At 40.0% G+C, this 9,373-nt stretch overlaps 1 protein-coding gene across 4 annotated transcripts in view; it reads right to left on the bottom strand.

Annotated features, from left to right (window-relative positions):
- LOC128884809 (klarsicht protein) overlaps positions 1 to 9,373 on the bottom strand; it is a 168,879-nt gene that overhangs the window by 118,791 nt on the left and 40,715 nt on the right. The window lies entirely within an intron of this gene.

Raw genomic sequence — 9,373 nt, 5'->3', positions numbered from 1 at the left:
AATCGAGGGTATAGATTGTTAGACGTTTTAGGTGGACTGGAAAGTAACGTCGTTTCTAATCTCAATACTTATTTATCATTCATCAGCTCATTAATTTTTGATCAATCAGGCATTGAAAATTTGCACACCAGACGACAAAAGGTTCTTAGTAACTAGGACGATTACATAATTGATCAAATATAAAAACGTATTATAAATTGATTTGTTCGAATCTAACGTAAAAGGAACGATATTACTTTCTGGTCCCCCTAATACGAGATTAATCTCAAATACTGTGCTTGCCACAATTATTGTTGCATAGTTATTCTTATACATTTAATAATTTTATAGGAACTGAATTATCCCTTGTTTACGATTACTGCTGAAAGATTTCTATTGCGAAGCATGAAGATTATATTCGAGATCTATACTCGTAGATGTAATTAAACGAGTCATCGATACGACTATTGCACGTTATGCCTCGATTCATTCGAAGACATTTATGAATCGATTTCATGCAAGAATTTCAATTTCGAACATAAATGAATTTATAACTTGAAAACGGGTCTCCGTCTAATCACTGGCGACTCGCGTTCGCTTGCGATCATGGTCATCCGCAATCAAGCATTTCTCGAAGGGACTAGTTACCTAGCAAACGAACCCTCGGTTAATTATCTATTTTTTGTTTTTCCAAGTCGACACACGAATCGAAGGAGAAGATTCCGGGTAAAAAGTGGAAGTAAACTCTGATTACGGTGCAATTACACTAGCACGGAAAATTACTACTTTTACGCGATTTCCTTGAACACGATGTCTAGCATTAAATGCATCCACTGGCATTGCTCGTGGTAAAAAGGGAGCGTGGACATGGAAAATAGAAAACAAAGCCGACGCCTGAAGAAGTCAACGGGGAGCGGCTTTTTTCTCGGATCTCGTAATCCTCGCGACGAAGTACGCCGAGGAGAGCGGGGAATGAAACCCGAGACGAATTGAATATTGATTTTTGTCAGTGTTCGTGTAATGGTTGCCTCGCGTTTCGCGAATTGCAAAAAGCCAGATAGCGTGCCTATATCGAAGCCTCGGTTCACTTTATTACAATGGTTTCGAAATGATACAACGACCTATGCTTCGGATTACAGCGATCGTTGAAATTGCTACCAAGCCTACCTGCAATTTCGTTGATGATATATCGCAATCTGACAAATCAATCGACCAAATTCGCCTGGATTAACGCATCGAATAAAGGATCTTCCAAGCCAGACTTTATAATCGCGATGAAAGCTTGGAAGAGCACTATTTTTTTTTTGTGGATTCAAAATTGAATTTTTTCTCTTTATATTCTTATTGCTCAATTTGCACGTCTCGTTAGGTTGACGTGACGTCGAATATCGTACGTGACTTGTAAATAAGTCGAGCTGGACAGTTGAAATTTTTTAGAGAGTCTTATACAAGTGTTTAAAAAAAGAAAATTCTTTTTTTCTCCCAAACATGATCAAAAGTTTCACTTAAGAATAACAAGAGGCCTGAGAACTCGTACAGGAGTGAGAACTTTTCTATTTTCCGTAAGAATAACTTGGGAAACATTTTTTGTCTGCTTCTTAATATTCTCATAACTAGCTAACAGTACGTCGTACAGAAAATCTACGGACGTATTTTTGTTGGGAATGAAATGCTCTACAAAAAAGATCTCTTGTCAAAATTCGATAAAGCCAACTGCATCGAATCGATTGCTTTCTAGGGAAACAATCTTTAACGGCGGCTCAACGTTGAAAACAGTAGGCCAAGTTTAATTTCTACCTTCGCGTTTCATCGCGGAAGAGAGAACCATTACACGCATAAATACTCGTAAGTGGCTGAAATTATTGCTCGCCGCTCGTACTCGGTATTATTAGAAAACTGCATCAAATGATACACTTCATCGACTTTGTCGGGAACCCCTCTGCTTCTTTCGCACTTCGAGCAGTAAATCATCGGTTCCGTTACGAAATTTACCGCGTCCGTGTTCCTACTGAAACGCGGTAGGCTGCTCGGCGAACTTTCCAAGGTAAAAATTCTCTAAATTCGTTCCTCTGACAACACGCGTTTCCAGTAACTCCTGTTTCAACGTTCGCAACTTCGTCCAATTTTTTTGGAACATTTCAGGACGTTTCAGCCAGAAATAAAATTCGACTCAACGAGGATCGAGAGTGTCGAACGAGACGTTTTGAGTTAAAAATAATTTTAATATTACGTGATTTTTATAGATAATAAATATCAATTGGAATAGAAACTATTATACAGGGCGCGGTCAAATTTATAGTTCAAGTTTTCGATGCATACAGTACCATTTCAAATAATTATTCTCCACCTGAGATACATTATATCTCGACTATGTTTTAGTGTCGTCTCAAGGTCCAGAAGTGCTCTAATTAAATTTACTAACTCGAAGTATACTAAAATAATGATCTCTTTTAACTTTGAAATAACGATTAAAATTAATTGTTAAATTAAGAAAGTATAGGAACACATTCTGTATACATATGCACAAATTCCCGGAATATCAATTATTAGATTAGAAATGATATCTTAAATACGCTTGTATCTCCTCCCTCGTGATTAATTCATTCCATATTACCCGAAATGCTATCAGCGACCATTTATTTAGTATTTCAAGAACAAGACTCAAGATGAACGAATCGAATAACGTACTTCAAAAAACCACGAAACACACACGATACTCAAAATACCTCTCTCGTTTCCACCCCACAACCAAAGTCAGACATCCCCCTTACTCCGCCCTAATCCGCCAGAACTTCTGCCTTACTCCGTGTATCCAGCAGTTCTCGGAATACAAATAGTCGAGCCACGGCGATAACCGTCCACCAGGAATAATAAACAACGCGAACAAGAAAATCGGTGCAATTACTCTTCCATCTAAATTTACGCGAACGAATTCACGATTCGCGGCGACTTAGCGAGGAAACAACGGCAGCTGTTCCATCGCGCGCTTAATCAAGATTAACCGCTTAAATTGCATAAAATCGAGTAACTCGGTTACCGAACAACTGGAATTGAATCCCTATCCCGACCCGCGATACGGATATAACGAGCTCCCCCGTGCGGCGAAAAGCGACGAGTAAACGTTATCGGAGGAGGATCTAGCGCAAGAATCTAGTACAGATCCCGAGCGTGCGATCCGGCGCAAAAGGCGTAGCTCTTGCTTTCTGTACGCGAACTTAATGACCGATGATTACCGTCGGGAGAAGAGTAATATTCACGGAGGGATTGGAAACGAAACCGCGTTTAATGCGTAGATTAACGGTATCCGAGACGCGGAGGCAGGTGTTTCAGAAAGTTCCACGACGGGAACAGAAAAAAAGGGAACTCCGACGCCCACCGCAATCAGATACCATTAGGCAGGTCCGTTCTACTCGCTCACTTTCAGCGCTCGTTACGTTTGTTGTCGACCGTTGTTTTTCCACCACAATTTAAACAAAAAAAAAAACATCGCACGATTGCCATTAGTCGCTTCTGGTTCAACAGATGGAAAACAGAAGTGGTGAACACATCACGTTCCGGCGCTTCTATCAAATTATAAGGCGAAACATACTAATGGTAATATCACACAGGGCGACTCTTATAAGATGACCGACGCGATTATCGGTTAAATTTGAAGTCGCATTGAAAAATTGTTCCGACAAAAAGTAATCAGTTTCGAGGGAAAAGGGTGGCGGTAATTACTTTTTCTCGCGAGTGAAGGGAGCTACGAGATATCGAGGTGACCTTCGTTCTTCAAAATGAGCTTTTGTTGGATTCTTCGGTCTTAAAGTCAATTTCGAAAAATGTGACAAACGCATAGACAAAGGCATTGGTGTCACCAATGGAAAAGGTTGGCGGTAATTACTTTTTTTCGCGAGTGAAGGGAGCTACGAGATATCGAGGTGACCTTCATTCTTCGAAATGAGCATTTGTTGGATTCTTCGGTCTTAAAGTCAATTTCGAAAAATGTGACAAACACATAGACAAAGGCATTGGTGTCACGACAAACATGAATGTATGTACGTATTTACATTGAGAGCAAAACAAGCCTTCTTACCTAGAGCACAAGTTCGACTCGTGATGTTTGTTGCGAAGACAGAAACCACGTTTTAGTTTAAAGTGAATTTCGAGAATTAAATAAGCTAAATTGCAATTAGTACAAAGTTACGATGAAATAAATTGCGTTTAATTTGAACAACACACTTGTTCTTTTTTACCATGACTGTATTATTTCTGGCCTACGTGATCTCATACGACGTTACAAATTCTGTCGTTGAGTTCGTCTCGAAAGTGGATGTCATCCGGTCAAAGAACAAATATTGCGTTCCGTTTAAAAAGATATAGGTAACCTCGATATCTTGGAGCCGCTTCGGAAATTGAAACTAATTACTATTTGAACAAATTTTTAATACGACTTCAAATTTCACGGATAACCGCGTCGGTCACCTTACACGAATCACCCTTTATGAACCTAATTATGACTAACTCTAAGGTATCATTCGTTATATGTGTCTATTTTTCGTTAAGTTATTTTTTATTTTTCGCGACAAGGTCTCGGTTCCGTGACACTTATCAACCGAAGTATGCGATCTCCGAAACAACGCCAAATAGGACAAACATCTATACGTATAAACTTCGTTCGGTATAGCTACTGAATCATTCCAAGCAACATTCCTTATACACAGCTGGACACCTCTCCTAATCACGCAACGGTAATAAAAACGAGCCTACCAAGGAGTGTCAAAAAAGAAACGAGAACCACAATGACGATCGCGTTCGCGTTGCTCCAATAATTATATATACTGAAGAAGCAATCGTGCCTTATCCACGTAATTAAGGCAAAACATCCCGGATGAAAACGGAAAACGTTGGACGTTCGCACCGAGGGAAAGCCTCTAATCGTTCGCCGATAGAAGCGATTTACCAATATTTCCGTGACACTTGACAGCTAAGAGTATCATCGACGACTGCTTCGAAGCTTGCTGTCCGGTCTAATGATACTGGAATTAATTGGATTATTAGTCGTCGACGATAATGGCCAGGTAATTGATCGATCACCGATCGACGGGGTTCGACGCGTAAACGGAGGAATAAGGTGATTTGCGTTGGTACTCATCCGCACTCTGTGATCGTTTCGCTCGAACGAGCGCGAATGTGATGTCATTGCGAGAGACACACATTTCTAATTCGAGAAACTTGCAGACCGGCAAAGGTGGGCTCCGCTACCGTCTGCGTTCGTTCCGGCACGCGTGACTGGGTTTGTCATTTTGTTCCTGAAAGTGGACGCACGTCCACGGTCGATCGGGTTCGACCGCCGCTGATGAAAACTGGTCAGTGATGGACAAAACCCTAGGCTTCGAATAAATCTGAAGTGTGCCGATGTGTTTGTCTCGTTTCCTTCTTTGGAAAGTGTTCGTAAAAGGAAAGGAGACAAACATATCGGCAAACTTCGGATTTGTTCGAAGCCTAGGGTTTTGCCCATCTCTGAAACTGGTGCGGTAGTCAGGGCCTCTTTTGCATGTTTCGATTCGTTCTATCCTCGAGATGTACCGTGACGTTATTCGTCGCGAAAGGACAACGCCGAGTGAGTCTTCGGAGGAGTCTTACGGTGCAACGATTACGGTACGTGTATGCAAATTTCTGGATGAGGGAAGTCGAGTGGGACCACGCTCGATCCGATGAGCAGGTGGAAACGTCGTTGAAAGTAGAAATAAAATTGATCGTTTTTGACAAGGAGAATGAGGGGCCTATACGTCATTAACCCTTTGACCGCGAAACAGTCTCAGAGAAACGTTTATATTCGTTAAATCGATTAAAAAAAAATATCAGCTTACAGGGAACGATGAGACGAAACTTTTAAAAATAGAAATTGGAAACATTCACGAACTCTATTACTCAAGAGAACCCTGACACATGATAGGTCAGTTAACTCGTGATAACAACTTGGGTCAGCTTGCGTTTAAAATTATTCACAAAAAAAATATTCACAAAAAGTTATTCAATGTACTTGAACGTTATTGTACGACGAAACCTTGTACACGAACTGCGTTATAGAAAGTTTCTTCTTGTTTATGTTTCTTTAATAACTCGGTAATTAGGCGCCCTGGAGTCCGGAAATACTTTCAACTAACATCGACCAAAAAACTCAAAGAAAAGCAACGACCGGGTTGCGTTACAGGCAGGAAAAAGCAAATTGCGCCGACCAGAAAATGAAGGGAAAACAAGCTAAACTGAACTAATCCAGCAAACTGCAGGAAGCTTCATTATCCACGCCGTTGTGTGTCTCACGCCTATTCTCAGAACCGAGAGTTCAATCGATTACGTCGACGAACCCGTACGCAACGCGAATAAACATTGGCTCGAAGCAAATAGAGGATTTTTCAAAAGGACTGCGGATGATTTTAAAAATTCGTATTTTTATTGCAATGAACATTGCAATATTTTTGTAACGCGTTATTAGAAAAATAGTCCATCACAAAAAAAAAAAGAATGGGTGATGGATGACCGTTCCATTACAAATAAAAAAGTAATGGGTAACGATTAAATGGTCCATTAAAATTTGAAAAAGTAATTTGCAGTGCATTAAATGCACCGATTTTTTTTTTAATAATTGCACAAAAATATTCGGATTCAGAAATGGTAGATAGGTATCTATGGCAATACTTTTGCAACGCATTATTAGAAAAATAGTTCATTACACAACTTTTTCAGTTTTTTCAGTTTTTTTTTTGTTTTTTGAGAATGCATTACTTTTACATCACAATTTTTACATCTCTGCCCTTTTCTTCTCCTTTCTCGCTCTCCCTTTACAGAAACAGCCACCGACGTGCTGTTTCAGAGTCAACGTGTGAAATTAGAGAAAACAGTAATAGAAAGAAATAACAGGAACATTGAGACGCTACACGAATGAATGAATTTTAACGATAAGAAACGAAATCATCGAACAGATGGTTTTGTTTGAGGACTAGGAACACGATCGCCAAACCTTTCAGTCTCGTAAAGGTTGAATTACTCATCCCTGCTAATGTCAATATTATGTCAATGCCACGTATCGTCGACGCATACGAGTCTCCCCTATATCGAACTCGATATCGTTATCTGAAAACACACAGAAATCGGCCACGCATTTCCGGTAAGCTTTTCCACTTCCATTTTCGTTACGTACAATATTTCCAGCGATCGATAGTAGCACGTTACTGGAGCGAATCGAGATTTACTTGTACGTTGGACTCGGTACTGTGCTTCATGCACGATACGAATCAAATAGGGATGTATTATTTTTTTTGTTCTTAGTTTTTGTTTCATTTAACGACTGCATTCGCACTAATTGGGAAAAAATATGCGTTTAAGCAAACAGATGAGATAATAACGCAGCAGAGAAAGCGAGGTGAAAGGACGAGATTCAGCGAATTGCTGTTTTGCAACCTAACCCTAATCCGATAAGATTCTTATGGAATGTAATGGAGAGTGGTTGCGGAATAATTGTTGAGAACGATCGAAATTTCATCAACAATTCTTCCTGAATTCGTCCTGAATTCATCTTTGAAATTTGCCCATTTAAACAAAAGAAACGAAATGTTGCGATAAGTTATTTGAACAAAATTGATATAAATGTAACGCGATCTATGGTGGACAGTAATCAAATGGTGGCGTTACAGCAAACATATTGAAATCTGCCATCGATATTTGCAACGCACGATAACACGGATTATCGAGTTTTATTACCATGTTTACCTATTTTCCACGCCTCGACCACCAGATTATTACACTCCTAAAACCGATAACCGCTACTTTGATACTAATCAAAAAAATGAAAGGATTCAAAGGAGGAACATGCGTCAATGTGATATACAATTGCGTGCAAAAGGACAGATAGATTTTTCTCTTTATATTCTAAAAGCGACAACTAAAGTAATTGTTTGGGGAATATTTTCCGCTCGAGGTTCACTGGTGGAAATTAAACGAATTATGAACAGTGTACTGTATCGTGATATTTTAGATAAAAATCTATTGCAGTATACAGAGAAGAAAATATGAGAAAACTGGGTTTTTCAACGCGATAACGACCGAACGCACACATCGAAATTGGTCGAACAATGTCACAAGAAAATATCAATGTTTTATTACAACTTGGCCAGCTCAATCCAAACTAAACTGAAACTAAAAGTGTACGATGTGCCTATTAATTATCTCCAATCATTAAAAGCGAAAGACAGCGCACGTGTACGAAGAAATTACAAACGTTCGATGTCGATCAGCCGCTCGTTCTGTCTCCAAGCTGGATGTCATCAATTTCAGCAGAACATTTAATAATTAAAAAGCATTAAAAAAAAATACTGAAAAGCAATAAAGATAAATTTCGGAATTATTTATTCCTAATTCCTGATAGAATAACTTCAGAACTAAACGGCTCTCGAACGACTAAAGTAATTGTTTGTAAACGTTTGCGAGGATATATCTGGAGGAAATTTTTTTTTTTCCTTTGAGGTCCTGAATTCATCTTTGAAATTTGCCCGTTTAATCCCGACGCTGTAGATCGGGAACAGCCTGTACATCGAGATCATATCGCGTGCATTCTCAGAAAACGAAAGATTGCAATTACGATTCCGCGAGTCGCGGTTGGTAAACGGAACAAGATCGTCGGAGGGCGAGCTCGCGTAAGCTCGCGTTAAGCGGAATTGCGTCTGGAAAGGGAGCAAAAAAAGTTTGGCAGACGCACGAATGATCAAGGTTTCCCGCCATTTTACCCAACATGTGAAACGGAGGGTTCCACCGCACGGAAGAACGGCTGAGCCGCGCGCGAGGGAATACACGCGTGGTCGGCCACCAGACGTTCAACTCACCGACCATAGGAAACGTATTTTTGGAATCGCACGGTTCCTCGTCACTCCACGGAACTCCGTTCCTCTTCTACGTCAGAATTATTGACCCCTTTACGTCGTAACAAAACGATCTCCCGCTACGAAACGCGCGCCTACGTTTCAGCTTTGGTACCGCCGTGAAATGGCTTCCATTGTTTTTTGCTTCGCAAGGAATCCTTCAGCTGAAAGATTCCTCGCATTCCAGGTAACCACGGTGCCTAGTTGAGAATAATTAACGAGAGTTTTCCTTTTGGAATTTATACGGTTACGGTCACCTTTGGAACGAACCTGGAATGTATTCGCGGTAAACATACGCGTACAGGTTGGGCCAAGTAAGCGTGATAAGTTAGAACTCCGTTATCGGAGCCTTTTCAGAAAAATTTTAAAGGGAGAAGATAAACGGTTCGAAGAGTACGTGAAACGATAGAATTGCATCAAAATGTAACAGTAAATGTAAGCTACAGATCGTAATTGACTTATTTAGAAGAATATACAATATAATCTATCAAGAAAAA

This window comes from Hylaeus volcanicus, chromosome 2 (assembly GCF_026283585.1).
Source record: "Hylaeus volcanicus isolate JK05 chromosome 2, UHH_iyHylVolc1.0_haploid, whole genome shotgun sequence".
Classification (NCBI taxonomy): domain Eukaryota; kingdom Metazoa; phylum Arthropoda; class Insecta; order Hymenoptera; family Colletidae; genus Hylaeus; species Hylaeus volcanicus.
This window is presented reverse-complemented; position numbering and strand designations above follow the sequence as displayed.